At 43.6% G+C, this 22,310-nt stretch overlaps 1 long non-coding RNA gene across 2 annotated transcripts in view; it reads left to right on the top strand.

Annotated features, from left to right (window-relative positions):
* LOC140710133 (uncharacterized) overlaps positions 1-22,310 on the top strand; it is a 54,446-nt gene that overhangs the window by 13,633 nt on the left and 18,503 nt on the right. The window contains exon 3 of one of the 2 annotated variants that reach the window (XR_012091044.1): positions 4,221-10,838. The exons of the other annotated variant lie outside the window; for it this stretch is intronic. This is a non-coding gene — a long non-coding RNA (uncharacterized lncRNA). Of the gene's footprint in view, positions 1-4,220; positions 10,839-22,310 lie in introns of those variants that run through there. 2 annotated transcript variants of the gene reach the window in all.

Here is a 22,310-nt window from a genome sequence, read left to right as displayed (position 1 = left end):
CAGCTGATTTTCCCCCAGTGAATTCACCAGGGAAAAGGGATTTGGAGGCAAGATCTCATTACTAATTTTGTTAAAAACCCACCTGCGAACACAGTGAAATGAATAGTCCCTGGGATTTGGGGGTTTTGGCTGTGTGCTCAGGTGTAGACAGACCTTAACCTCATCAGCTTCTTGACTTCGGGGCTCTTGATAAAATATGAGGTGTTCTTCCACATAAAGGGAATATAGATGCAGCTAGAAACCCAGCCCTTAGCTTGTGGATGGTCACCCCAGGCCAGCTCACAGTACCGAAACGAATCACGTGTGAGCAAATGATGGTGAATGATAAACACGGCTTGTATCCAGAGGCAAACAACTTCAGGAGGTTATTTTCACTACCTTGGCCATATTTATATGTGGGGTCATGCATCTGTTAGGACTTTCTGTCCATGGCATTTATTATTTCATGTTATATCTGAACATTTCACTGGTTTCTGGCTGCAGGGGAGGCTGAAAAAGAGACTTAATCATGTCATCAAGGACCTGGTTCTTCTAAGACTGTTCTTTCTGTATCCCTTGGTGTTGGCCCTGTCCTCAGTCTCCATGCCATGCCTTCCTCAAAATCCCCAGCTCTACTTGCACTGCAGCAAAATGATTGCCATGGCTCTGTTCCTCACATCTTCCCATCACTCCTTCCATAGACAAGGAGGGTCTACTTTTGTGGCTCTGTCTGGTGGCCAGTCTCTAAGGTTATGTTCAGTGATCCTTGCTTCTTGGTATTTACACCCTTGTGTAATATCTTCCTCTTGAGTGTGGGACAGGCTTGGTGGCTTAATGACTGAGATGTCAGGTCCCAGATTAGGTGACAGTAGATGGTGACATGCTTTTGTTCTTCCATCCCTTCTCTGGCTGAGTGAGCAAGCTGCTCTGTGGAGGCCTCGGGTGACCAGAAACTGAGGACAGTCTCTACCCAATAACAAGCAAGGAACTGAGACCCTCAGACTAACAGCCCAGGTAGAACCAAGCCCTCCAGCAGCCCCATGAGTGGGCCTGGAAGCCGACCCTTTCCTGGTCAAGCCTTGGGATGGCTGCAGGTTTAGCTGATACCTTGATGGTAGCCTGGGGGTAACCTGCCTGCAGATGTCCTAGCTAAGCAACCTGGAATTGCTGACCCACAAAACCTGGGGGATAAAACATGTTTGTTGTTTTAATCCAAAAAGTCTTTGGGGGTTTGTTACACAGTAAGATATAATAAACACACTATAGAATAAGAAAGGTGTTTCTTTTTCCAAGTTCCAAGGAACTCATCCTTGATTCTCCTTGGCTCTGAATGTTGTATGTACGTCTGTAAACCAAGGGTTTCATTCAAAGATAATGACCTTGATACCTAGAGACAGGAGGGGCCTGGATTTGTGGTAGAAGGAGCTGGTCTTCTGTCTTAATGTTCCCTTACTTCCTAGCTGTGTGCTGGGATGAGTCACTGAACCTTGTGAAAACTCCTCTTGCTCGTCTATGCAGTAGCAGGTTAAATTATGTCCCCCGAAGAGATATGGTCAAGTCCTGATCTCCATGCCTGTTAATGTGACTTTATTTGGAAATAGGGTCTTTGCAGAAGTAATTGTGGTCATCTGGATTTAGAATAGGACCCTAAGCCCAACAACTGGTGTCCTTGTACGAGAAAAGAAAGCAAGATTGCACATACGCAGACATAGAAGAGACCCCAAAGAAGAAGGCCACGTGAGGATGGAGGCAGAACCGGGAGTGCGGCAGGTGCAAGCCAAGGATACCAAGGATTGCCGGCAGACACCCAAAGCCAGGAGAGCAGCATGGCTGGGATTCTCCCTCACAGTCCCCAAAGGAAGTAACCCTGCTGACACCTTGATTTCAGAGTTCTGCCTTCATACTATGAGAGAGCAGGTTTCTATTTTGCTAAACCACCCTGCTTTGGTACTTTGTTATATCAGCCTTAGGAAGCTATTAATAACACATATGGGTAACAATAATTGATGCTGCTGTGAGACCATGGATGCAGAAGTCAGAAGTCTATATATAATAATTGTAGTGACCTGATGGCCAGGGCACACCTGTTCTAGCCCTCTCCACAGTGGGATTCAGTGTGCCAATAAATGACCTCTTTGGCAGAGGCTGAAAGAGTTCAGATTTGATGAATAGAGGTGATTAGCAAGTTTGAAAGCAGTTCAAATAGAAAGCATTGGATTTGGGGCCCAATGACCTGGGCTCACTTTCTTCTGACATTAGGCAAAATTGCTTCATGGCAATCAGCCTCAGTTTTGTCAATGCATGGGAATAATAAACCAAACCTAAAACGTTGTTTTTTTTGGGGGGGGGGGGGGCAGGAAGAAGAGTGAGAGGGTAGGAGAGAGAAAGAAGGTGGGGGTGGGGGTAGGGGGAGAGAGAGAGAGAGAGAATGAGAGAATGTGCAGTTTTCTACAGTTTGTCCAGTAAATGCTTCTGTTTTCACTGAGCTGTACTTTTGGTCTTTCTTTACTGACTGTCATATGGTCTGGCTCCAGGCTGCCCCATCATTCCTGGGCACCATTGATGAACTATATTCACAGACTAGACATTAAAAAGTGTACTTGATCGTGTTACTCTCCACTGACTGGGCTTGGAAGAGGAGTAGGGGAAGTAGGCAAAGCTGCAGGTTTAAGTCCACAGCTTCTTGGTGGCAGTGACCAATAAATGTGACCATCGCATGCTTGTGCTTAAGTTATTTTAAACATTCCCCGTTGTCACAAGGACAAAATTCAGGTTTCTGTGCTCTGGTCCACTTGCTACTGGCCTCATCCCCCTTATTCCTCTCTTGTATTTTAGTTTCTGCAACACAGTCTGACCTGTCCTGATTGAATCAGGTTCTGCATTTTCACAGTATTATGCCTTGGCTTCTATGATTGCCACCAACTGGAATGTCCTTTCTTACTGACCACCTTTGTACTCTGCACACCTGTCTTCCCTCTCTCTTTCACTCTCTCTCTCTTTTTCTATCCCTTCCTCCTTGCCAACAAACCCCTAAGAACTACTATTTTTTTTTTACTTTCTGGATAATTCAGCCTTTTCCAGAATATCTTATGATTAGAATCAGAACACATATAGATTTTTAACCTCCTTTGACTTAATAATATGCATGTAAGTTTCCTCCATATCAATATTATTGCTGAATAATATTCCATGGCATAGAGGTACCACAGTTTGTTCATTCCTTTACCTACTGAAGAACATCTTGATTGCCTCTAAGTTTTAGTAAGTATCAATAAAATCTTCTATGAATGTTTGTGTGCAGCTTTCTATGTGCACATGAGTTTTCAACTGCCTGCCTTTTACAATTAAGCTCAAATGCCGCTTCCTCCAGGAAGTATTGCCTGATTCCCTGGGATCTGCAACATTGATCTCCCTCTTGTTTCCAGTGCTCCATTGCACCTGTTCTGCCACAGCACTTAGGGGACTATGCTACACTAACTGTTCCCTGCGTGTCACCCCAGTGAGACTGTGGGCTCCAGAATGACAGTCCATGCATCTTGATTTCCACAATACCTAGATTAAGTAGTCAAAACATATTTATTTACCTGAACTCTGACTGGGTTTTCTTTCCTTGAGCCTGGTCCATCATTTTTCACCCAGTGCCATTAAAGAGGCAATTCCTGGAGTTAGGTATCAAATAAGAAGCGAGGTCCAAGTGGTCCCTTGTGGGTCATGACTTCTGGATCACAATGTAAGTGTGATATTAATGTTTGGTGAAAAAAGGCAGGACTATGAATCCTTAGTGGGTTCAGAACTGGGGGAAGCGGGGAGAATAGCAATAGTCATCTTCTGGGAATACTCACTGGTGTTAGTTACTCAGAGAGCACATCAGCCCACTTGGGTTCTGGGAATGAACCAGGAGCAACCGAGAAGATAAAGTTACAAAGAACAAATCAAACATAAAAACATAAAAAATATCAGAAAGGCTTTGTACAGATGTTAGGACTATAACACAAATTTGGCTCTGAGTTTCCTGGCAGCCCAAGCGCAGAAGGAAACATGATGAATTCCAGTGCATGATGCTCGCCAGATTAAAAGGGGAAAATGTCCTTAAGAAGCCTTTCTGTCCCCTCTATTGAGCCTGGAGATTTATTTTTCCTCCCCGTGGTATTCATTAAAAGAACACTACGGCATGACATGGAATCTTTATCCTAACAGCAACAGGCCGTAGAACACTATTCTTTTCTTCTATTACTCCGTAGTGTGGGAAGATGGGATGGTAAGCACAAAGTCGGTCTCTGGAAGCACCGGCGCTGTCTCTGAAGACAAACTGATCGTAACACAAGCCGACCCGGTGGAACGACCTCCATGCTAAACCCTCAGCTCCCTCTGCATTTGGACTGTGGCCTGATGGAAGGTGCGAGGAACCCTGTGACCACGTTGCCGCACAGAGGCAGCTTGGCCAGGCCACCCCTTGGGCCTAATTTTTCTCCCTGGCCAAAGGGGTCAAACTATTCCAGTGCTGTCTGCTCCCTGGGCTCCAGAGTAATCAAACACACATGTTTGGCGCTCCACTAATCAGGGAATGAAATAAAGCTAGATGTTTCCATATGTTGATTCAATTTACAAGCAAAAGTATGTGTCAGGTAGGGGGCACAACAGTAAGGGGTGGGCAGTGAAGAAATGGTTCCATGATGACATTTTGTAAGGAGCAAAAAGATGAGGAAGAAAAGGGGAGACACATCATTGAAGGCCAGGCCCTGTGCCAATTTGTATTTGCCTGTATATCTGTATCTCCCTCTGCGTTATCTAATGAAATACCAACAACAACCTAAGGAGAGTTCTATCTTCTGTCATAGATAAAGAGACTGATCTCAGAGTGGCACAGATCTACAACCATGTGAATAATTGGATTTATATTCATCGAACTCCAGAAAGTTCCTGAGATTCCTCTGCTTCATCATCTTTCTCATGTCCTTGAACACATGTTATCAAATAGCAACAGGTAGTGCAATCACTAGACGAATGATTCTCAGCCTTTTTCTTTGCCATTAGCATACCTGGAAGGAGACGTGTTGGACACGTTTCCTAGTCACCACCCCATGAACCTTCCATATCACAGGTATACTGTGTATTCAGTTATGTATCATCTGTACACCTGTTTCTAAAACATAGAAACAGTAAGAGCCCCTCCTCCAAGAATCCATTTTAATTCTCTTGGGTGTGATGTTACTCCCCCAAAAATGCATATGCTCTGGACTCAGTCACAAACACATTACGAAGCATGATCACTTAAGAACGTTACCAAAGTTCATACATTTGAGATGATAACTCTGTACTATTTAGTTCATTTTAGAGATAAGTAAGAACCGGAGATTCCAGGGAGGTAGACCAAGCTGACAGAGCAAGGAAAGGCAGAGCCAGACATGCAGCTGAAGCATCTGGATTCCCACTCTAATGCTCCAGCTTAAGCAGGATGATAAGTAAATGGTTGTGTTTCAATGTGCTCTCAGGACTTCCCACACTGCCTCCTTCATTAATAAAGGAATGGTATTTTGGGAGAAACCAGAATCTGCCCTGGGGCAATGGAAAGGCAGCAAGGCAACCTGCCTCCAAGTCTTTGGGGGATTTTTTGGAAAGCAGAATGTATTAGTCTGCTATTGCTGCTGTAACAAGTTACCATAAACTTAGTGACCTAAAACAACACACATTTGTTGTCTTAAAGTTCTGAAGGTCAGAGCCCAAAATGGGTCTCATGGATCTAAAATCAAGACATCAGAAGGGCTGTGTTCCTTTGGGAGGCCCTGGGGGAGAATCTGTTCCATGCCTTCTCCAGTTCCTGGAGGTCACCTGCTTGCTTTGGCTGTGGGGCACTTCTAGCAACTGCATCACTCTAACCTCTGCTACCATAGCACGTCTCCTTTTCTGACTCACACCCCCTTCTTTCATTCACTTATAAGGACACTTGTAGTCCAGAATAATCTTCCCATTTCGAAATCCTTTACTTAATCACATCTGCAAAGTCCCTCTTGGCCTATAAGGTGACATACCTGAGGATTCCAGAAATTAGAATTTGGACATCTTTGGGTGGCTGTTATTATGCCTGCCACACAGACCAGTGCATACACAATGTGACCAATCCATCTTGGTTTGTCTGAGACTGTACTTGGCTTTAAAGCTGAAAGTTCTGCAACCCAGGAATCCCCTCAGTTCCAGGCAATTCAGGACAATTTGTCATCACCCTATGTGCACCTCCTATGTGCTCCTTCAACTTAGAGAGTTGGTGTTTTCTCTCCCCTTCAGAGGACTAACTCCTATTCACCTAAAGAGTACATCGAGGCTGGGTGCAGTGTCTTAGGCCTGTAATCTCAGTGCATTTGGGACACTAAGGAAGGAGGTTCACTTGAGCCCAGTAGTTTGAGACCATTCAGGGCAACATAGTGAGACCCTTCTCTGCAAAAGTTTTTTAAAAATTAGTTGGGCATGGTGGCACATGCCTGCAGTCCCAGCTACTTGGGAGGCTAAGGAGGAAGGATCCGCTGAGCCCGGATTCAAGGCTGCAGTGAGCTATGATAGTGCCACTGCACTGCAGCTGAGGCAACAAAACGAGACCCTGTCTCTAAAAATACAAAAAGAAAAAAAAAAAAGACTGCACAGAATAGACCAATGGACTGAAGGATATGCCCTTATCAAACACTTACTGAATAATAATTAAAAGTTTGCCTCCTAGACTGGGTGACTTCTCAAATTCCAGGTCGAGGTCATATTTATTTCTGTTGCCATAGCGTATTGTTGGGTCCCTGGTGCTTATAGATGATTCAGGAAATGCCTATTGATGATGTGAATTGAAGAGAAGGATAGATAAATGCTTGGTTGGGAGGATGGCAGGAGATGGTGATGGGTAGGACAGGTGGGTGGATGAAAATATGAATGGATGGCTAAGAACGATCAGTAAGCTGGGAGAGCGTCTCAGATCCCAACACCATCTGGGCACAAAGCAATTTATATGTAATTTGCATCATTATATGTTATCCCAGATGGGGAGAAATACAAAGAAAAGAAAAGAGAGAAGAGAAGGCAGGAAGGAAAAGAGAAGGGATGGGAAGAAATGGAAGAGAAGAGAAAAGAAGACAAAAGAGAAGAAAGACAAAAGACAACAAATGAGATGAGTAGAGAAAAATAAAGACTAGAAAAGGAAGAGAAAGGAGAGGAGAAGAAAGGAAGGAAAACACATGAGTGATCCCCAGCTTGGACCACATGCCCACAACCAGCTCTGGATCCCAGAGGTGGGACTATGCCAGAATTCCAGAGGAAGAGGCATGCATGCCAAGCACAGGTCATCCCATCAGTTCTTCTAAATTATTTCTCCAGTCCAGACCTGCATCAGGGAGAGAATGCCTGTTATGCATTTTAATCTCAGCGTTCTGGGCTGGTTTTTGTCAGCCCCACAAAAAAACCACTTCTCTTTTTTTGCCCTTCTCACATGCTGGGCAGGCGTGTTACATTTTTTTTGGCTGTGAAGGCACTAAGTGTTTCTTGGCAGCATGTACGTCTGGAGCTCAGCCTCTTCCCAAGTCAGAACGACCAGAGATTCAAGATCAATGGGTGTAGCTGTCAGGTGGGTTCCCCCTCCAGTGCCATCTTGGGGAAAGGAGGAGGACTTTTGATCTTCCACATGTCCGGCTGGGACTCGGTCTCTCTCCTGAATGTGCGTACGTGAATACCTCACTCTATTTCTATGAGCTTTCTCTTTTCATTATAGCTTCACCACCAATGGAGAAAGATCAGTAGGATATAATATTGAAGACTCAGAGTCCTTGGAACTCTTTGGCATTGACAAATCGTGTTACAACAACCTCCTTTGCGTCTTAAACAGCCTGGCATTCTCACATTCAGCTTGGCAGCCTCATCAATATTCCGGAGAGATCTGAGCTCAAGGCCATCAAATATGACACTTTGGTTGTTCAGTCAGGAGTGAATCTGCTGACTGTGGCCTTAGTGACACCAAGGCTGGCATGTCAGGTTTTCTCTCAATTCATGGGCTTTTCTGCTGCATCCCTCAAATCCAGCCCTGGTGAAGGGAAGGAAAAGCACCCAGACCCAGCTCTGTTCTGCTTGGTTTTGAGGGTGTCACTTCCCCTTTCTGAGCCTCAGTTTCTCCACTGGCATGGTAAGGTGCAGTTTGGACCAGGTAGTTTCTAAAGTCTGCTACATTCCGGCATGCCCAACTTTGTTTAGGATTGCTCTGAATCAATGAGTGTCCAGCCGTGGCCAGGCCAATAGATAGGGTCAGAAAATATAGTTTGCCACATATGGAGTCAAGCATTGACATAAATTGTCTGCCTGAATTCTGGCTTTGGTTGTTCGTGGATCAAACCATGCCCCCTGTGTGCACAGTAATGATTGATTATGGCGGCCATATGTCCTGGGTTTCCTCGGACAGCCTTGATTTCAAAAATTCTGTCCCATCGTCAAACCTTGTGTCAGATCATGCATCTCGATTTTTGATTCAGAAAATATGGTCACCATATGGCAAATGCATCTCCACCACTGTGACATAGACGGCTTGTCTTTATCCTCCTGCAAAGCTCTGTTTTATTCTCCCAGGCAGACAAGGATGCGTCTCCTCTCTGTGCCCACTCCTGTCACCACAAAACCTTCAATCTATCACTTCTATGTCTGTGCCCTGTGCTGGACACCAGGCTCCCTAAGGGCAGGAACAACATTTGGTTCATCTTCATATTCTTAGCACCAGCTCTGAATAAACTAAAAGCAATGTTTCAGGAGTCTGTCACATTATACAGTAGAAATCTTCCTGAAAAGATGGGGGCGTACATTTTTAAATTATAATCTCTTTTAAATAGAACCAGGAAACTTAGTACTCCAGGAAGAAATCATACATTTTTTTCCTTTCCTTTCCTTTCCTTTCCTTTCCTTTCCTTTCCTTTCCTTTCCTTTCCTTTCCTTTCCTTTCCTTTCCTTTCCTTCCCTTCCCTTCCCTTTCCTTTCCTTTTCTTTCTTTTCTCCAAATAATTATTTCAGATCTTCTAAGAGATCTGAACTTGCATATGTCATTTGCTAGGGGCGAGTAAATCCTGGAAGCAGATTCTCCTGGCTGTATGGGATTCAGTCCACTCATGGCTAACAAATTGAGACATCAGAAGAGAGAATTCACCATTTTAAATCTGCAGTCAGCTGAGACTCAGTCCTGCAGTTATATAATATCTTGCAAATTTGTTTCATGAACTAAAGAAGGCAAAGGCTTTTTCAGGTGTATGAGGGGGATAAAGTCCATCTTATGGCCCTTGGAGGAAAACCTTAGTCAACTTTCTTATATTTCCTTTTTTCGGCTGCTTTTAGTGCTAGCCCGCTTCTTTTGAGTACCTTATCCTTCCTGAACTCTCTAGACATACGTATCTCCAAGCTCCTTCTAACCCAGATTTCATTCTGACAGCCATGCTAAACTTTGATCCAATGCTGTCCATAACTTCTACTTATTTCCAGAGTAATAATAATACTTCATAGCATACCATTCAAGACCTCTTATGGTTTGACCACCGTCTATTATTTTATGCCTTAGATCCTCAAAAGACTTGTACACCAACACCTTTTACCCAGAAAAAATCAAGAAATCCAGTCATTTTTACTATTGCCAATCCCAGAAAATAGCCCAGTTTGCGCTCAAAGTTCTGAGTCTTTGCACAAACTCTTTCTTTTCTCTGGGAGGAGTTCCCTGGCTTCAGGTACCTTGGCAAACCCTGGCAGTCTTTCCAAATCTTTTTTGATCATCTCTTTTATTGTGAAGGCTTCTCTCATTCAGTAAATACAGATGATGAGGAGGAGGATGATGATAGTAATAACAACAATAATAGTGATGATAATGACAAAGCTCACATGTGTTCAGCAGGAATTATGTGCTGGGCTGGGAGCTAAGTGCTTTTCAGACTTTACCTGATCTTACATTTTATAGCAGAAAAGAAAATTCAAACCCAGACATATTTGCATAGCAAAACTAAGTCCAAGGACACTAGTTAAATAGGGCAGAGCTGAGGTTGGGATCCATTTTCTGTCTGACCTCAAAGTCAGAGTTCATAACTACTACATCCCACTTAGGCTCAGTCAGGTTCTAGTTTGGACTACTTCACACCCACAGAAGGTGCCTCTTGCATGGTCATCCTCAGGTTGACTAGCCAGCCTCAAGGATCTCGAGGACAGAGGCTCTTCCCTATAAATCTATTCTTCATTAGTCCTTCCTATGGTCCCTGACACATGATAAACATGTAAGTAGAATTGGCTGAAGAAATGAGCACAAAACCATTCCTTCATCTTGCTTTATTTTTGCCAAGAGGATCATCTCAAGGGGAACATATAGACATCTTCCACCAGATCTGGGCATATATTCAAGCTCACCACTTCAAAAGGGCCACCATAGTCAGCAAGCAGCAAAAATAACCTAGGCTTCTTCTAGCTGGAAGCCTAAGCAGAACCCACCGAGGCTCTTCACTGGTACAGCAACTCTGTGCTCCCTAGAGCCTAAAGCTGAAGAAACTCTGCAAATCTTAGCTTTCAAAAGAGCTGATGCGAGAGGATGACAATATTAAGTCTGAATTCAATAAAAACAAAGAAACAAACAACCCCAAAAGTAAACACAAAAGAAATAAAAACACCTTGGGAGGCCTAGGCAGGCAAATTGCCTGAGCTCAGGAGTTTGCAACCAGCCCTGGACAACATAGTGGAACCTTGTCTCTACTAAAATACAAAAAATTAGCTGGGCATGGCAGCACGTGCCTGTAGTTCCAGCTGCTTGGGAGATTGAGGCAGGAGAATTGCTTGAACCCTGGAGGCAGAGGTTGCAGTGAGCCCGAGATTGCACCATTGCACTCCAGCCTAGGCAACAAAGCGAGACTCCATCTCAAAAAAAAAAAAAAAAAAAAAAAAGAGAAAGAAGAAGGAAAGAAAGAAAGAAGAAAGAAAGAAAAAGAAAGAAAGAAAAGAAAGAAAGAAAAGAAAGAAAGAAAGAAAGAAAGAAAGAAAGAAAGAAAGAAAGACGGAAGGAAGGAAGGAAGGAAGGAAGGAAGAAAGAAAGAAAGAAAAGAAAGAAAGAAAGAAAGAAAGAAAGAAAAGAAAGAAAAGAAGAAAGAAAGAAAGAAAGAAGAGAAAGAAAGAAAGAAAGAAAGAAAGAAAGGAAGAAAGGAAGAAAGGTAGGAAGGAAGGAAGGAAGGAGAAAGAAAGAAAGAAAGAAAGAAAGAAAGAAAGAAAGAAAGAAAGGAAAGAAAAGAAAGAAAGAAAGAAAGAAAGAAAGAAAGAAAGAAAGAAAAGAAAGGAAGAAAGGTAGGAAGGAAGGGAAAAAAGAAAGAAAAGAAAGACAAAAGCCCAAGTCATGAGTCATGACTGGTAGAAGCGGTTTCACTGCTTGACTTGATTTAAGGGACAGTTTCACTGGCACAGAATCTTGTCTGGTCCTTTGCTTGAGATTGGCACTTGAAGGTTTTCTAAGAAGCCAAACTGAGTGGACATGAAACCTCATGCAGTGAGTGAATTGACAAAACGCACCACATCAATCAACAACTGGCAATGTGGATCTGCCTTCAATCATTCCACATCGGCAAAGAAAATCCAATCATTTTGACCATCTAGACAGAGGAGATTGCAACTAACTTTCTGACTGGCTCAGTTTTGGCAGCACTGTCCCCAGCTCCCTGTGCTGATCTACTAATATAGAAAGGTCCCCACTAATAGACATATTCTGTTTCTAATACACTGAAACCTTTCTCTTGCCTCTCTCACATTTCTCCTGACTGAATAAGGTTCACCAAAAGTCCTGGAGGCTGTCTTGGATCTGATTCCGTTGTCCATCAAATTTCCATGCTCCCTTGAGGGAAACAGGCTGTTCAAGAACTCCACATTGTGACTGGAGGAAATACTTCACACCAGCCCTGTCTCTCTGTGGCTATGTGTGTCTCCATTCTGTTCTACTCTCAGAAGGTTTCAAAGTTGGCGAATCATAGTATTTCTGCTAACTGCCTACTGTGCACCCTACTGTGTGCCTGCTGTGAAGACGTGCTGAGAAAAGTGAAAATTGTGAGCTTGTAGATCTTCAGCTAGAGGTAGACCCATAAATATAAGCCAAGATTAAGTTAAGAAACAACTACAGGATCAAAGTGGCACTTGCACATCAAGTAATGGGCTATATAGGTCCTCGTTAGAATGTCAGAGAGAATAAAGGCCCCCAGCAGAAGGGCCTCAGTCAGTCATAAGTAAGCAGAGAAGCTGTTTCCCAGGTCAAAGTGGATATGGAAGTTCAAGGCTTTGTCCAAACAGAGATATTAGAGACAATCCAGACAAGGAGGAAAAATACATGTTTAGGGTGGAGAGGGAGGGAAAGGGGAGGGGAGGTTGCATATTCAGCACTGTTCTCTTAGTCTTTATTATACTCGCTGTATTTACTTTCCATGTGGCCTTCACCCCTCTGAATGTGAAATCCTTTGAAATAAGAAAGGAAGGGTCCATTCAGCTCAATACCCCAGCACCCACCGTAGGTCCTGACTCATAGGAGTCCAGTAACCTTTAAAGGCAAGAATAAAGTAATGATAGGATAGATACGTGAAGCATCTGATCCTGGCTCATGTCATCCCCTGGAATCCTCTCCAGTCCTGTGAGAGAAAGGATGAGCATGGAGAGGTGTGCACAGCGTGTCCCCTGCCTTGTGTGTAAGCTGGGGCAGGTCATTCCTTCAAACCCCAGTCATTATCCAAAGGGTTGTTGAGTTAGAGGAAATGCATTTACACTGGCACATAGTAGGTATTCCATAGCAGGTATGACTTTGTTTTCTCCTTTTCAGGCACCCCAACTGGACTGGGATAGCCACCTATGGGAGAAGTCACCAAAACCAGTCCTAGGTTAGAATCAGATGTGTTAGTATCAAATGGAAACCTTTACTGATTATAGTGAATGATAATAACTTTACCCTCCCTACAATTGCTCTTCAGTGAGTACCTAATGTACGCAAGTACAATGCAGAGTGCTTTTGTCCACGATGACATTGATTTCTCACAACAGCCTCACCAGGCACAGAGACTGGGAGCCAACACTGGTCCCACTGTACAGATGACAACATGGAGGAGTTGAGAGAGGAAAGGCTTTGTCCGAGGCCACCCAGCTAAGAAACAACTCCAAAACCCATGCCTGTCTCTAACATTCTTTGATCTAATTACCATTCTTTAGGGTGGATGAGGTTTTATTCTGATGTCCACATAGAAATAAGGGTCCCCTGTCCTTTATATTTCTGCTTTAGCTGTGGAAGTGACTATAACACTTATAGTCACTTCTACTTTGTAACATCTATTAACATTATAGCAGTTTCTCCCATTTTTCCCCTGATTCATGGCTACAAAGCTCCTGGATGCAGGTCTGAGACATAACTTGTCTTTGGATTTGAAAATTGCTTCATCTGGCATGGTATGTTACACAAAGGAGAAACTAGTGGATAAAATGAACCGTTGTGTATCTCCACAAATATGGGCATATCTACAAATTGGTAAACTGAATGCTCAACCCAGCATTTTTTAAAATTTGTCCCTGCACAATAAAATAAAAGTCAGATGCTGTTGTAGGATTCAGTTTGCTTCTTACCCCACTATTTCCCGCCTCTTATAGTCTCATATTCCAAAACTCACACCTATTCAACTAAAAAGGGGGAAAATATGCCTGTCTCCTTTTGAACTGATCAATTGAAATCTCACTAAACTTTTCATCCAGGTCTGGTCTGAATGCCTTTAATTTGGCTAAGAAACACCATGCTTACTTAAAGTTAGATAAGATTATCTCTTACCTGTGGATATCCACTCCTGGAGTAAATCAATAAATGTAGTAGTAAAGTTGCTAATGAAAAGCAGAATGCAAAATAAAAGTAAATCATCCAGGCAGCCTAGCCACTGAGTTGTCAGGAGCAGTGTCTTGAAGAAACTCTCTGTCCTGCTTCAGTATCTGAGCTGGCTTTAGTGGCTTTGTGACATTGGAATCTGTTGTCTCCCTAAGTGCTACATAGCTCTTTTGTAAGGGGGAATTCAGCTATCTCTTAGCTTGGGGTAGTTCATTTTCTTTCACAGAGTTGCCCAGTATTTCGGGCATGGTGGCAGATGATTTTATTCTTTTTGATGCAAACTACCAGTAGGCTGTAGAAATCCAGGGAATAAGCAAATATCAACAGCTGAAGTCCATAAAGTTATCTCAGGAATTCTGTTCTCTGCCACTCTATCAAATAAACTAAAAATTTATCTTGATTAGACAAAATCAAACCTAACCTAAAACAAAATACCTTCCCTAGGAAGGGGAAATACTACTTACAATACAAATTAACTGGAGAAAGCAGAATGCAAAATTGTTTATTCAGTGTGATCTCAAATGTGTAAAATAATATGTGCTGGAAAAATGAAGTACAGCAAGATGTTAACAGTTTTTACTTCTGGGTGATGCAATCATGTATGATTTCTATTTTCTTATCTATTCTGTGTTTGCCAAATTGTCTAAACTATCTTTTATGATTTAAGAATTATATATATCCACTATTTAATTTTTAATTGATACATAATAATTATAGATATTTTCATGGTACACCAGTGATATTCTGATATATATAATGTGTGGTGATCAGATCAGGATAATTAGCATATCCATCATCTCAAACATTCATCACTTCTTGGGAAGATTCAATATCCTTCTTCTAGCTATCTGAAGCTATAATAATATATTATTGTTAACTATAGCCACTCTTGACTTGAGTGCACACACAGAAACTGCCTAATATTCACAGTAGCAGACACTGTGAATGTTATCAGAAGTTCACTTGACAGCCCTGCCTTAGGAATCACTCCAGCATTGTAAAAACAAAGTAAAAGACACAAATAGAAAAGTAGAAAAGTGAACTACTGGTCAACCATCCGTTTATCATGTATTCAGTGTCAAATGCATTGCCAGGCCCTGAAGACCCCTGCCCTGCTCAGCCTCCACTCCCCTCAGCTCCTGAGAGCTAGTTATGATTTGGACATCACAGGGGTTTCCTTTTCGACCCCCACTCCCACCCTGCCCACCTTGACATCCCTTGACCAGAGCAGTGTCATTGGCTGGGGAAACACAGCTTTCCAATCTTGGCACCACAGTCAGCAGTAATCACTGCGTGGATGGAAGAGAGCCTGGACACTGTGCTTCCCAATGGGAGGGACCCTGAACCCCTTGGGATGTAGCAGCTCCAAGGTGGCATACATGTGGGATGTAGCATGGAGCAGAGTGGAGCCTGATGGTATCTCATGCCTCTTAGCAAAAGTTGGAGCCAGTGAGGGAACATCAGGGCCACAGCCTTGCTAAAATCCATCCTCTCTGTTCCTCTGCTCTTCTGAGGCTCTCTAAGTTACAACAGCAGATTGATGGCATCCAATTAACTTTCTGTGGGTGGTTCAGTTGGGTGACCACCCTGGAGGTCAGCATCCATGCCTGCTTCCTTCTGGTCCATGAGTCATGCCTGGAGGTCTGCAGCCCTTAGCACGCTGCATGGTAACACAGACCAGTGCAGGAAGCATTTGCCCAGAGCCTGCTCTACCCCATTCAGACCCACTCCCCCAGCACAGCAGGACCTGCAAGCAGGGGTCTGAAAAACAGATCGAAGACCTCCAATCCATGGCCAGATTCTGGCTGAGGCACACGAGGGTCTAGGGTTTCAACACCAGGTTAACTCCCAGGAACCAGAGCAGGGAGGGGGTTCTGACAGTCAGCCACTTGGACAAATACACCCAGAAAGCCTGAGCCCCACCCCCTTGCCAACTCCTCTGCCTGGAGCGCCCCAGGCTGAGCTGCGGCCATGCGTGACTTGCCCAGGCCTCACACAGCTGAGTGGAGCTGGAAGCCTTCCGACACATTCCTGGTCTCAACTTCACTCTCCCTGCCTGGTTCCTATTAATGCTGTGGGTTTCCAAGCCCTAATAGCAGAGCTCTGGCTTCAGAGGAGGGCTGCCTGGAGCTGCCAGCCGCCAACAAGGTCGCACACAAATGAGATCTTTTGGAGTCACCCTTTATGGCCCAGACACTGGATTATTTATAAACTTCTTGAAAACACATAAACAAAAGCAAAACTGAAAACCTTGGAAGACACCAGGCTGGACATATGCTCCTTTATTCAGGGACAGAAGTCAGGCAGATTGGAAGACGCGTTTGTTGGTAAACGCCGGCCTCCCTAACTCCATGCTGTTGATGTTGCGTTCGGTGAAGCCCTTTCCTTGGAAGTTTCATCATTGACATCACCACTAGGCTGCTGGAGATGCACTGCAAGTGATGAGATGCACACCTGGAGACAGTGGGTCGGAGAGGTTGCTCCCCGTCTCATGGAGCAGAATAGAAGGCAGGGGAATGTTCTGAAACTGCAGCCAAGGAGAAGTCAGCTCAGTACACTGAGGTCCTTGGCCAGGTAAGCTCTTGGACATCTCTGCTGGAAGAAAGGGCAGCCTGCCCTCCTTTTCTTGGGCCCTCCAGCCCCTTCCAGGGGTTAGCATTCTCATGACACACTCACTTCCTCTGAGGGATCGCTCCAGCATCTTCAGGGTGAGGCCACCACATGCAGTGGCAGAGGCTTCTCTGCCTAGGCGGAAATGAAGGATAAAGTCTGAGGATGAGGGACCAATGCAATGAGGCTGCTTTAGGAAGACCCCTGGAGTTTCCCCTCTCACCACTCATGGAGCCCGCAGCATTCTGTGATCTAACTCCTTGGCAGTAAGTTTCGATCACTTCGTGAGGGGCCTCCAGCAGGTAGAATAGTCTGACCCAGAGCCTTTTGAGTAGGTACACACCTGTCCATTTTCATGATCTAATTCAGTAATTTGTGTGTCCATTCGTTTATTTGAAAATCCCTATGCAGCATCTAACACATCCTGGGAACTATGTTTGATGTTGTATAGAGAGGAGTAACAAAAACATGGTTCTAAAGGAGATAGTTGCGCATACCCATGACACAGCCCAGCTCTCTTGACAACTCAATTTGAATGAGACAGACACTAATTAAACAGGCAAACAATCACATAAAGTGTCAGTTGCTATGGTGCGGAAGTGTAGGATGCTAAAGACATAGGGAAATAAGTCCTAACCCCCTCTGGGGGATTCAGGGATGGTTTCCAGGAATGGAATCAGAGCTGGTTTTGAAGACCAAGTAGGTGTTTTCCAGGTGGAAAAATGGCAGCAGGATATCCCCAGTCAAGAGAATAGCATGTGCCAAAGTCGTGGAAGGTGGGCAGAACAGACACACATAGAACTTGGCTGGGGCATGTAGTGTGAGGTATGCTCATGGAGAGGAAGCTGGGAAAGAAAGCAGGGGTTTGACCATGAAAGACCTTCAAAGTCATGCCAAAGAGATGGCCCATGGATCAGATGTTGAAGTTAGAATTCTATCTGGCAGCGATGGGGAACAAGAGATGGAATGGCAGGAGGCAGGGGGCAGTAAGATCACAGAGAAGCTGCTGTAGGAGCCCAAGTGCTCAGTGATGGAGTGGCCTGGATGAGGCTGGGCAAGGGGAGAGCACTCAAGAGACATGGAAGAGTCACCGTCAGTGGCACCTGGGGACTGATCTGGTGGAAGGTAAGAGAGACAGGTAGTTGAAGATGCCTCCTGCACTTGAATGCAGAGAGGGTGGCAGTGCCGTCCAGGGAGTGATGGGAAGATGAACATCCAGGTTATGTCATAAATGAAACATGGTCTTCCTTCATGTGAAGATGCTCCTCTCCCCCTCATCTGCTCTGCCCCAGGATTCAGCTGTCAGTCACACTGCCAGCGGGGCCCAAGAAGTCATTTGCACACTCCTCGGTAATCTGGATCACTTCCATTACTGCTTTCCCTTCACTTTGAGAATAAATGAAAAAATCGACTCCTCCGGATGCCAGATTTGTGTTCCTGTGTTAGGAGATTGTTTTTTCTTTTTTGCATCTGTGTGTACGTTAAACAGCAAGAAGAAAGTCGTGAAACTCAAGGAGTTTCCCCAAAAGTAAATCAATTTGCGGTTGAATGTGCTGTGGAATTTGTTTGCAAACCTACGAGAGCGAAGCGAGCTTAAAAAAGATGCAGTTGGATGAGACTGCAAAGTTTTGGAAAGTTCTTTGAACACATGTAAACATGATATGTGTAAGCAAATGTTTAACTTGCCTTTTTTACTTCTACAAATTATATTATGAAATCAGACGTCTGTGACTCCTTAAGAATGTCAAATCAGTGTATTCCTTCAAAACAGATAATTGCTTAGTGCTGCTCAGCTTCCAGGCTCCAGGCCTTGGGAAGGCTGGGTTTCCAGCCTGACAATGAATGGGGGCTTGTCTGAGAAGTTGATTTGCATCATGCAGGTGGCAGGGCAGGGGCATTCCTTGGGGTCTCCGCAAGGTAGGCCTGCTGGACACAGACCATCTGCCCTGTGGAGAAGGAGGCAAGTCCACATCATTGTTTATTTCCTCTTCCTGGGGATGCCAGCATGATGTAATGATTTCATTCCCTGCTTTGCCTTGTGATGTGAGAGACCAGCACTTTAATCCATTCTAGGGAAGGATGGTGCAAAATGTATTAGATCTGATAGTCATATCAGCACTGCTTAATACTCTGCTCTCTGAGAACGAGGGTTGAAGCATCTAGAATTAAACTGCCCTTCTGGCGCCAAAGGAGATGGAATTGGCCAGATTAGTATGTATGAGCACCGCTAACGTGGGGCGAGGTCATCTGATAATGGAGACGCTCCTATTGTTCCTAGCAGAGGGCATCCCTGTGGTTTGGAGGCAAAGATGGGGAAGATATACTGTATATGTCAATATTATATGCTCACACATATAATTAGGCTGTTATTACTAGACACATCTATTAACATTGCAGCCAGACCTGGAGAGATATCCTCTGGAACCATTACAGGGCTTTTCAAAGAACACACAGTCCCACTGAAATCAGCAGAATATTGTCTGGCCTCTCTACTGCACCCCAGGGGGGTGTTCGCACTTCTCAAAGCCCAGGCCTGACTCCTGTTAATGCTAATAGCAACACATGTGCCCTTCCAAGGGAGGGAGGACTGCATAGTGCTTAGTGTGCTAGTAGGCATTAATTTGATTCCTTGGGTGCAAAACAATGTCAATGGGGCCATTTTGATGCATATGCTACTGCTCACAAGCCCAATTAAACCAAAGGGTTATTGTGATGTTGCATTATCCATAGGAGATGTATGCATGATAGATTATTGGGGATGCAATTTGCAGTGTATTGTTTATTCCCAATTTATTGGGTGTTTGTTGTTGCTGCTTTGGAAAGGTTGTTTACATTGAAAGTCAACTCATCTTAAAAAATATACTTAGGTCTAGTCTCAATTTGGAAATTGTAAAACTACAGCTGTCACTTTCCAAAAGTCTAAGAGTGATTTTACAGGATTGTTGGAACCAGAATCAATATAACAGTCACCTACGAATTGTCTGGGTGACAATTTTTGTTCCAAGTACTTGACTCGCTCATTCATCAAATAGGGGCAGTAGTAGTGCTGATACATCCTGAAGATTTGAGCCTATTAAAGAAAAGCTTTGTTCTCAAGGAGCTTACAATCATTATCTGAATCATTTCTCTGTCTCTCTCTCTCCTGCCTCTCTCTCTCTCTGTATCTGTCTCTGTCTCTCTCTCTCTCTGTCTCTTTCTCTCTCTCTCTCTCTCTCTCACACACACACACACAGAGACACACATACACACAGAGACACAATGAGTGAATGAAGAATTTATGAATACCTTTGGCTTATAGATGAGGCTTTTCTGATACTCTGAGAAGTGACTCAACCAAGGCCATCTGGCGTGTAAGTAGAAGAGATGGGAGGAGAAGCCAGGATTCTGTAACTTCATATTTGTGACCTCTGTATGTGACCTCTCTGAGGAGTAAAACATAAATCACTTAATGATATGGCTAGCCATTCTTCATACTTCCCTGAAAGCAACTGACCTTGTGTTCAAAGAATGCAGGTTATGACTCAACGTCTCTTGCATACAACTTAGCACTTTTTAATTGATGAGAGGAGAAAAAAAATGGCATTCAGATGGCATAGCATTGGGAGGTGTTAGCCACCTCCCTCTCTTGAGGAGGTGTGTGACAGTTTCAGGATTCAAGGGGATCTTCCCCTGTCTATAATGAATATTTTTTCCAGTTTAAAAGCTAAAACCACTAAGGATCTCATGGGGCTGAACTGAGTAGGCTTTGCAGACAGGCTGACTTGAGCTGGTATCTTTCACTGGCATGAGGAGGAGAGGTTATTCACCACTCTAAGACTCAGTTTTTCTTTCTGTGAGATAGAAATGACACCACCCACATTGGAAGATGTGACAGGATGAAATGAGCTCCATCCTCTGCATGAGGCTGAAAAGCTCATGGTGCAGTGCATTCCCCTGTCATGTTAGTTGGTGGTGAAGACAAAGTTGCTCTTGCTGGAGAAAATGACCCCAACCGTTTTCTCATTTGATCCTCATCAAAGCCCTGCTATAAAGTGCTCATTCTGGTATGTTTTAGACACACTCACAGAGGATCCAAAGTAACTTATCTAAGCTGGGAAAGATTATATCTGGAAAATCTAACCCACATCTCCTGTTCCCAAGTTCTGTGCTTGCTCCCTCCACTTTCACAGTCTTTTCACAGCATGGCTGTGCTAGTCCTGGCTACGACTGACTAGTCCTGGCTTGAGAGAACCAACTGCAGGCACCTCTTCCTAATTCCAGATTCAATGATGTCATGCTGGCAGTTTGGCATTGGCCATGGCAGAAGGAATTTACACCACAGGCAGAGGCTAATGCCACAGCTCACAGCGGTGTTTCACCAGGAGCCAGTTGGTAAACATTACTGGCACATCACTGCCCCTCTGCTTTTAGTTTTCATGTGTTCTCAAATAAAATATGATTTCTGAATGTCCTTGTTATAGTTTGGATCTTTAAAGGGAAGTATTCTTGATCCTTTTGTTAAATTTGGGCGGGCGTTGCCAAGTAAGAAGGTTCAGTTTTTTAAAATGATTTACCTCCTAAGGCACTTCAAAAGCATGGGTCTCTTTAGTCAGCCCTGACTCAGGACTGTGGGCAGCAACACCTTGCCGGTCGTCAGCATAGGCTGTTCTTGACATTCTGAGAACTAAAGACCCCTTGGATAGGGCTAGTAAGTGTCACTGCCAAGAGAAATCGTTAGTAGGAGTGTTCATGAATGTGTCCCTTGCTGGAAACAGGCCACATCCTCCATAGCAGGGAAAGAAAGAGACTATTTCCAGACGACCTTTTGCAGGCACATCAGCCGATAGCAGAAGACCCTTCTGCCTTGGAATCGAAGGATGAGAAGCTGGAGACACAGGAAATAATGGAATTGTTGCTGAAAGCAGTTTTATGGAATACATTTGTTTAATCATTGAAATCATTAGCAGCTACTCCAGAGATATAAGGATGGGGTCATCGTTTGTTATCCATATCAGATCTGTAGTCTCTAAGTCAAGAAAAAAGCATCAGATATGAACTTGAAACAAAAATTCACAGAAAAAGTATATATTCACATATGGTATACTCATAATATGTTAAGAAGAAATAACAATAAAAAGTAAACAAATCTCAGCCATTTGGGTTTGAGTGTTTGGGGATAGACCAGAAATTTGGGGTGGCTTCTGTGTCTTCTAAAAAGAACCACAATGGATATGATAACTACTTTGACTGTAGTGATGGTTTCGAGGGTATATGCGTTTGTTCAAACTCATTAAATTGTGTACATTAAATATGTGCAGTTTTTTTGTGTATTAGTTATATCTCAATAAAGTAGTCTAAAAATAGGCAGTTGTAACCATAGCCTATGACCAGAAAAAATAAAAATAGATAAATCATTAAAAAGAATTACAAGCAAGAACCAGAAGATAAATTAGAATGTGTTTGTCTCCTCTGGTAGAGAACTCCTTCTATGTCTGCAAGTGCACACACACACACACACACACACACACACACACATTTTCTCTAAATGAAAACATCACTACCTTCTCTGGGTCAAAAGAAAAATTCTAGCTATGTGGTCTGACGAAAACAATTCTTAGAATATTTCCATGTCAAGAGGCAGTGTAAGGGGTACAGTTTTTATCCTGTGGTTAGCAGAATTGTAGAATCTTTTCTGCTTTATTAAGACAGATAGAAGTTCTGACATCAAACTGTTCTGAAAACAAGGAAGCAGATAAAACAATTGGGACAGATATACACAGTTCTAGAACTCATTGCTATGGTCTGAACGTTTATGTCCCTCCTGAATTCACACATTGAAATTCTGATCCCCGAAGTGACCATATTAGGAGGTGGAGGTGAT

The sequence above is a fragment of the Chlorocebus sabaeus genome, chromosome 24 (genome assembly GCF_047675955.1).
Source record: "Chlorocebus sabaeus isolate Y175 chromosome 24, mChlSab1.0.hap1, whole genome shotgun sequence".
NCBI classification, from domain to species: Eukaryota; Metazoa; Chordata; class Mammalia; order Primates; family Cercopithecidae; genus Chlorocebus; species Chlorocebus sabaeus.
This window is presented reverse-complemented; position numbering and strand designations above follow the sequence as displayed.